The sequence below is a fragment of the Lolium rigidum genome, chromosome 3 (genome assembly GCF_022539505.1).
Source record: "Lolium rigidum isolate FL_2022 chromosome 3, APGP_CSIRO_Lrig_0.1, whole genome shotgun sequence".
Lineage (NCBI taxonomy): Eukaryota > Viridiplantae > Streptophyta > Magnoliopsida > Poales > Poaceae > Lolium > Lolium rigidum.
In genome coordinates, this window is record NC_061510.1 from 25,285,835 (window position 1) to 25,294,559 (window position 8,725).

The 8,725-nt window shown below is 47.0% G+C and overlaps 1 long non-coding RNA gene across 2 annotated transcripts; it reads left to right on the top strand.

The window, feature by feature from the left end:
• Positions 1 to 77: 77 nt before the first annotated feature.
• LOC124695189 lies at positions 78 to 4,634 on the top strand. 2 transcript variants are annotated; one of them, XR_007000543.1, is made up of 9 exons: positions 78 to 386; positions 501 to 578; positions 822 to 934; positions 1,113 to 1,228; positions 1,908 to 2,001; positions 2,112 to 2,269; positions 2,437 to 2,515; positions 3,260 to 3,353; positions 3,463 to 4,634. It is a non-coding gene; the product is annotated as an uncharacterized LOC124695189 (long non-coding RNA). The 2 variants fall into 2 exon arrangements; XR_007000542.1 differs by having other exon boundaries at positions 1,113 to 1,172.
• Positions 4,635 to 8,725: the final 4,091 nt, after the last annotated feature.

Below are 8,725 nucleotides of genomic sequence, written 5' to 3' on the forward strand. Positions count from 1 at the left end.
CGCTCAAGGGGACGGGCGGGGCGACCTCCTTCAACCCCACGCCCACGCCCGCGTCCGCCGGCCTCCAGGACCTCCTCCTCCTCATGGTGGCCTGCTGCTGCTCCCAACGGCGTCCAACCGGAGGACCAAAAGCAGCCGTCTTCACCGGCCGCAGCTCCCTATCTGCACCGCCGGCCTTCCCGTCCTCCAACCCCGACCAAAATCAGCCCTCTTCCACGCCCGCCGCTTCGATCTGCACCTCACAAAGCTGCTGCTAACGCCGAGGTGCTGCCAACACGAGCGCCTCTCCTGCTCATCAAGGAAACAATGGGCGCCTCCTACCCACTCACAAGGATGAGGATGCACACCTTCTGCTCTGCTCCCACTGCGGCCGGGGATGAATGCCGGTGAACACAAGCCTCCCCCTTCACCTTCCACTCTACCTCCTCGAATCCTGCACATCTTATTTTTCTGTGTATGCTGTGCCCGTGAGGCGATGATAACCCTAGCTAGCTTCACAGGATGGATGGCGGTACACCCCTGATGGCGACCATGGACGGACGGCGCCGCTAGTTTCACCAACCACGGCGCAGCAAGAGGTGCATTACCTTCCAATTCAGCTCATCACTAACCCACTCCCTGTACAATGCACATACACATGTTTTACTTCACCCTTGTGTGTAGCTCCGTAAACCGCTTGCTTTTGTCACCCACAAGTTCCTCATCAATCTCTTTTTCTTGGCGGGACTAAATAAACAATTAACACTCTTATCTTACAGACTTATTGCTTCCATGGCTACTATATATTCTCTTCTAATCAGTATCTTTGCTTGTCATCACAGAATTTCTTGTCCTCAACATGGAGCGTGCCTTATACCTGGATAGTGGGAAGCAGCAGATTCAGGACGACTTCCTCCACTCATACATAATGGACAATTACGACTGCAACCGATAGGTGCATCTCTCTGCCTTTTAATTATTGTGCTGTTTTCGGCTGCCCAAATCTACATGCAATTGTTGGTCATCGCCAAGGCTTGGAAACTAGCTTGCGCTTTTTGACTGCTCATTTCTGTTTGTAATTCTTCTCTGATGATCAAATGCTGCATTCCTTTCTGTATGTGTGGGGTGGAAAGGTGGCATTGCTGGCGAGGATGGGCGGCGGCGGGTTCAGGACGGTGACTTCTCGTAGCAAGGTGCATCCTGCTGCACTCTCAGATTTTGATTTTTTGGCTTCCGGCTGCAGAGAAAGGTTTCAGCTAGTTTGGACCCGACCATTGCTTTTAGTTTCACTAATCTGAAGCTTGGGCTTTCATTGATCTCTTCTGGAAAAAAACAGGAGCAATGTTTAGTTAGGTGTATGCTTAATTAGAGCTAGTTGGTGATCTTCTTTTACAAGGACATGGTTAATTAAAATCTGCTAGTGTATGTGAAGTGCAAGATGTCTAGTTGTTGTTATAGCTTCTTGTGTTTACATATGAGCTATAGAGCAGCTCTTTATCCATGACTATTTCTGGAATAAATTCCTTGGTATCCTAATTGATTGTTTGATCGACTTCTTGGTCAAGTTCACATGAATCTTCACATGCTACTGGTTTTCCTTGCTGTCCTGTATTTGTTTATGCTATTGGTGAGTTGTCGATGAGTGTATGATCAATAAAATGACATGGGGGATTGTTCCCCATGACATGTGGTTGGTTTCTTAAGAACTAACGGGATATATATGTAACACTGTTATATAAAGTGGGTTCTACAACTGCTATATTCACATGCTGTTGCTCTGATCTTAAAATAGCTGAGATGTGAGATGTTTGTATTTAAGTTCTACCGGCATATGTTGCAATTACAGGGCATATAAGTATTTAATTACATTATGACTGCTTTTTCTTTCCCATGCATATTACTGCATTGACGCAAAATGCCATGTGCAGGGAGCTTGGCCTCCCAGTCTGTGCTGCTGACGCGGGAGCAAGGATGGGCTGCAGCTGGTTGACTATTGGGTGCGACCTACCTGGGACATTCAGGGTGAGTCAGGCGTCGTCATGGGTCCGAGGCGCTGATGATTTTGCGCTTGATTTCGCATGCTCAAAGCCCTTTTTTGTTTTCTAATCTCCATGTTTTTTTGGTCTTGTCAGAGAATCTGGAAGAAGCTGTTGAGCACCTCACCATGGAAATCATGCTGAATCTGAGCTCAGCAATCGTCTGCTCTTGCTGTTATCTTGGTTCCTTTGACAACGGTGTGGCGGGACAGATGGACTGCAACCCTGGTACCTCAAGTTGCAGATTTCCTCAGGTGATTCCTCAGCCCCCCCTCTCATTGTGCCGTGGCTTGTTGTTTCAGCTGTCGAGTCAGTGCCCTGGGTCCTGCCATCGAGCCGTTGCTCTTTTAGGAATTTCTGTTTGTAATTCTTCTCTGATGATCAAATGCTGCATTCGTTTCTGTATGTGTGGGGTGAAAAGGCGGCATTGGTGGCGAGGATGGGCGGCGGCGAGTTCAGGAGGGCGACTTACTCGCAGAACAACCACTTCTCGTAGCAAGGTGCATCCTGTTGCACTCTCAGTTTTTATTTTTTATTTTTTGGCTTCCAGCTGCAGAGAAAGGTTCCAGCTAGTTTGGACACGACCATTGCTTTTAGTTTCGCTAATCTCAAGTTTTGGCTTTCATTGATCTCTTCTGAAAAAATGGGAGCAATGTTTAGTTAGGTGTATGCTTAATTAGCGCTACTTGATCGACCATCTTCTTGTACAAGGACATGGTTAATTAAAATCTGCTAGTGTATGACTGTATGTGAAGTGCGGGATGTGTAGTAGTTGTTGTTATTGCTTCCTGGGTTTATATATGAGCTATAGAGCAGCTCTTTATCCACACCTTTTGCTGGAATAAATTCCTTGGTATCCTAATTGATTGTTCGATCAACTTCTTGGTCAAGTTCACATGAATCTTGACATGCTACTGGTTTTACTTGCTATCCTGTATTTGTTTATGCTATTGGTGAGTTGTCGATGAGTGCATGATCAATAAAATGACATGGGATTGTTCCCCATGACATGTGGTTGGTTTCTTAAGAACTAACGGGATCTATATATAACACTGTTATATAAAATGGGTTCTACAACTGTTATATCCACATGCTGTTGCTCTGATTTTAGAATAGCTGAGACGCGAGATGCTTGTGTTTAAGTTCTGCCGGCATATGTTGTAATTATAGGCCTATTTAATTACATTATGATTGCTTTCCTTTCCCATTCATATTGCTGCATTGACGCAAAATGCCATGTGCAGGGAGCTTGGCTTCCCAGTCTGTGCCGCTGACGTGGGAGCAAGGATGGGCTGCAGCTGGTTAACTATTGGGTGCGACCTACCTGGGACAATCAGGGTGAGTCAGGCGTCGTCATGGGTCCGAGGCGCTGATGATTTGCGCTTGATTTCCCATGCTCAAAGCCCTATTTTGTTTTCTAATCTCCATGTATTTTTGGTCTTGTCAGAGAATCTGGAAGCAGCTATTGAGCACTTCACCATGGAAATCCTGTTGAATCTGAGCTCATCAATCATTTGTTCTTGCTGTTGTGTTTTTGCGTCGACAACGGTATGGTGGGACAGATAGACTGCCACGCTGGCGCCTCGAGTGGCAGGTTTTCTCAGGTGATTCCTCAGGCTCCCCCTTGCAGTGTGTCGTGGCTTGTTGTTTCAACCACCGAGTGAGTGCCCTAGGCCCTGCCATTGAGCCCTTGCTCTTTTTGGAATTTCTTGTACTGGTGAATGTGCTGTTGGTGGCTAACTTGATCCGGCACTCGTTGTATTTGCTAGCTCTGTTTCTGATTACTGGAATGGGAGTGTTGCTCAGGTGTATACTGGCATGTTAATTCCGATGGATCTTGTCTTTAGATTATCATAGAATACATAAATTTTTTGATGATATCTTTTTCATTTGTTCCTTTTAGTAATACTCCTGGCACATTCCTTATTCTTGATCAGTCGTGCTTGCTTTGGATTGCTTGGCATGGTAATTCCATCTTGTTCTTGATTGTCCTTTTACAAATCCTTGCTGACCAAAGGGTACCTCTTAATTGATTTGGATTGCTGGTTATGCTATTTTGCTTATTGGACATAATCTGTTGCTTGTAACTGTCTTAACTGACTGCAATTTTCAGTTCATTATGTGTTGTTCGTGTTTGATGGATACATATCCTTGGAATATTTATTAGAAACTACTACCGCCGGTCCAAAAGGCTAATTTAGCATACTGAAACTTGTCGTATTTTGGGACAGAGGAAGTAGCATATATCTTCCTTGCTTTGAACTCACCTGTACTTGAGATAAATTCCTTTTACTGTTGATTTTTGATGTTTCTCAATTGCAAGATTTAGAAGGCTGTGAGCATAGAAGGCTGCTATCTAGTGCATGACTGGAGGGAAGAAGTGAAAGCTGCTCTTGTTTGCGAAACCAGAAGTTGTATTGGTTGTCAGACTGTTTATTGTAACTCCAAATCTGGAATGTTTCAGACCGGTCATTCTTATAATTCTCAAGTCTAGAAGTTGTAATGGTGTAGTTGTAACGTCTGTTTGGTTAAACTTGTGATGATGTTGGGTTGTGCTGTTGCATTTTCATTTGTTACTGTTCGATTTTTGATTTGATTGTCCAAAATATAGTGGAAGGTAATGCCAATTTTTTCTGAGTATCTTGCTAATCAGTGCGTTTTCTTGTCCATCAATAGCAAAGTTTTGCTAGCTCCAAATGCTTATGGCCTGATCGCTTACTCGGAAAATAGTGTAATGAGCTCTTACTTTGATCATTCAATTTGTTTGGTAACTCCTAATTAATCAGCTATGTCGAACATGTAAGCTACCTGACTACTCCAATTTAGGTTGAGTAATTGTTATACAGTGGTATGCAGCAACAAGTGCAATGTGGGTTACGGTTTCGTGAAACTTACCTGTACAATGCGTTCATAAGCAGCCGTGTGGGGAGGTCTACAGCTCAGCGCAAGATCTGCCAAGTAACAAGCGTACGTGTATTTCTTTCTTCCATTCCACAGCAGATAGCTTGCCATGCGCATTTTGGAGGCGCTCAAGGAGAACTTCAAGAACTCCAAGTTCCCATGCGATACCTCTCTATGGTGTTCTCGGCGCCACGTGATAGCCGGCAGCTCATGGAGCAAAACCCCTTTCCCGTCAGGATGGGATTGGGCCGGGTCAACCCGTCGGGTCGCTGACCCGACCCAAAATTTCGAGGCCAACGGGTCGCGTGGGTCGGCCCCAAAGAAGATTTGGGTCAATGGGGCCGGCACCGAGTAACCCATTGGGTCGGTAGGGCCGGCCCATCTCGTGATTCATCTCCCAACAATTGCAGGTTATCCGTCGTCCTGCCGATCTTGAGATGCAGCTAGGGGAGTTCTTTCCAACGAGTACTCAGGATGGGAATGGGTCGGCCCGGACCTGGCCTTGGACCCGGCCCTGTGGCCTCGGGGCCAATTTAAGAGGCCACGGGTTCGACCTATATAAAAATAGTCAGTGGCCTCGTTGACCCGATGGGTATTTTGGGCCGACCCAAAATTTATTAACGTGCGTTGCTTTCTCTTTCTGGTCTAATGAACGTCCGGCTATTTCTCGTACAGATTGTGGAGCCTTGGAGGAACACTAGCGTTGATGCATTGACATGCAGTTAGAAACATCAATCGGGGCCTGTAGCTTGTTAACATCTCTACGCGTTACTTGAGTTCAGCTAGCTAGCTAGGATTGATCAACATGTCAAATTAGCTAGGTACGATGTGTTCTCGTAGTCGCTATCTGTCCTCGGCTGCCAGCGTGCTGCGGGCGAAGGAGATAGCGGCGGCGAGGGTGGCATCTCCAGCCTTGGAGTGCAGTTCTGAATGTCATCGACGACGTGCTCGAGGGTGCACCCAGGAACGCCCCAGAAGCGAAGGCGCCCTCCCTATTCCAGGTGTTCTTCCAGCCAATGAGGCCGGCGGAGATGTACATCTCAGCGTCGTGCTGCGCCTGGATGTACTCCGCCCACCAGTCGTCGTTACCGGTGGGGGCCCAGGTCAGACTGGCTCGCTCCTTGGCGCTGAGGCGAGCCCGCCGGGTCCTGATTGTGTCCCTCCAGTGCTCTGTGCCCTACGGCGGCGGCGGGACACCGACGTCGTTGACGGCCATCCTCCAGCTGCCGCCGCTTGGCAGGCGGGACACCGACAACGATGAGGCTGCTGTGGCCGAAGCCGTTCACCACGGCGAGATTGGAGCGGTTGGGAAGTGTGGCGAGAGATTGGGTGCAGCGAGATTGGGTGCAGCGAGATTGGAGCGGCGAGATTGGAGCTTGTAAATTAAGACAGAAGATGGCAACACAGTTTTTCTACCAATATGTGGGTGCCCCTGACTTATCACACTTTGTGGTACACTTCATTTTCTCCATCTCATGACCTATCTCTCTCGTCATCCACCACCTCCTCCCTCCTCAGCACATGCCGAAGCCCATGAAGAAGAAGAGAAGCAAGGCTGAGCGGGACGTGCACCGCGACGGCGATGACCGCGGTGAAACATTCAAAACGATGAGAGACGCGCATCAGCTAGAGCACGGCGATGAGGTCGTGGAGCGCCCATGCATTATATGCTCGGTGGAAGCAGGGATGGCTAGGTATAAATAGTACTATCTAAAGTAAAACTGAACTGGAAAAGTAACAACATGTTAAGATAATGATCTTTTCAGCATAATCTAATGAGCACACAAATTTCCGTTTGGAAAAAATTAATAGATTGTTTGATCGGACACAATACATCACCTTATTTGGTAATGAAGATACTAGGCCTTCTCCTATTGTCCCAGTTTCCTAATGCAAGCTGCTAGCCCATTTATACACTGAAATTTTCGTAATTGTAAAGGAAATAATGATACAATTGTATTCTTTTGGAGATCATCATGAGTCATGAAACACACTGCCATCACGATAGCTACAAGCATGATGCCAGGCAAAAATGTAGATCATTGTGAGGTGCCATGAGATGCGGCGAAAGGTGTTATAACACAAATATGTTGAACCATGAATGCGCCCACGACAACAAAATTATGTCATGTAGAGTTGCGATGCACCACTTTTAGCATGCCTGAATGTTGTAGATGCAAAAAAGGTGGCAACGGTATATATGTAATGTAAAGCAGTGAGATGCCACAAACTTTTGATTGCATGGATGAACCGTTAATGTCCGTTTCAATGGTATAGATCGCCATGTAGAGCCTTGCGGCACCACATACTATCGAGCTAGTCAGAAATACCGTGAAAGAATGCCCATGGAGATGATATATTGAATCATCATGTAGAGCCACAAGACACCTCAAAATAGAGATCACATGCGGAGACCATGAAACCCCACAACGACGGTATAATTCTCCACGCAGCGATATGCACCAACAAATATGTAGACCCTAGTATGAAACACCCACGATGATGATGTAATTTTCTTGTGCAACCGCTAGGCGCTAGAAACTTGTCGATTGAACCGTGTAACAACAACGATGGCGATGTAAATATATAAGTATGTGGAGTTGCCATTGATTTGAGTCCCAAAGAAAACCACGTGATGTATGATAGTATGTGATGCTCCGGAGATCAAGTCGTAGATGTACACAACATGTATATGTAAAGGTACTGGTGGTGCATGGAAAGTGTATGTGGGGCCGACGATGAAATGCATGGTGTGGTTATTTGTTTGTATTGCGGGTGAACGTGGCTATCATTGCTTTGCATGTCCCAACACAGAGGTCCATTTGGGAACTTAACCATGTTTGCCCAGGCTAACCGAAAGTTTCTAGGTCCACCACTGTTCACACAAGACACATAAGCAAAACATACACAACCATACAAGATATTCAATTCTTAAGAAAAAACTAATACATAAAACCTCAAGCGAGGGCCATTCCGGAAATTAAAACAACATGCATGTTTGATAAGGCGTAGAACCTCAAGTTGTTCGATCTATATGCATACATCTTATCAATGGAGAGAATAGACGAAGATCACAAACAAATGAATTGTATAAAATGATGTGTTATAAAATGATGTGTTAAACCATGCATGGCATTTGGATACTGGTGAGATTGCTGATTGGTACGTGCATGATGCATGGTTTCACGATAGAAAATGATCTATTTCCGTCGGAGCTAGGTTGGGAGCCTGGGACACGTCCAGCTCACGGTTCGTTGGATGCGATCGATGGCGGGGTCTAAATCCTTTGCACGCTACGACTGTCGCGCCGCCGCTTTTCTACTAGTTCCCACCATGTTTCCTTTATCCTTATCTTCTCCTCCGATTGATATCAGGCACACAGTAGTTATATCTTCTGCCCTGCCGTCACTGTCCCAGCTTGGAGGCCATCCCGATGGAGGCTCTTGCAGCAAGAACTCAACGCCGGCACGCGGCTGCGTCTCGCTGACTACTCCGGCCGCCAGACCACAGCTAGAGGCATGGCCAATCACCTTCAGATGCCCTCCACCGCGGCGACATGAAACATCATGTGTCGCCGATGGTCGCTGCTGCAAGGCTGCAGGCTCCCCCGATGGCGGTGCCGCAAGTTACTAACGAGTACGTCCGGCGGATTCGGGCAGCTACCACGTGCGACCGTGAGTGCAGCGAGCCAACGCGGAGGTGCTGCCTACCGGAGACTGCGGTTCTCCGAGCGGCATGGCCGTCACCGTTGGATTCCCTCCGTCGCGGCGACATGCAGCATCGTTCGTCGCCGACGGTCACCGCTGCAT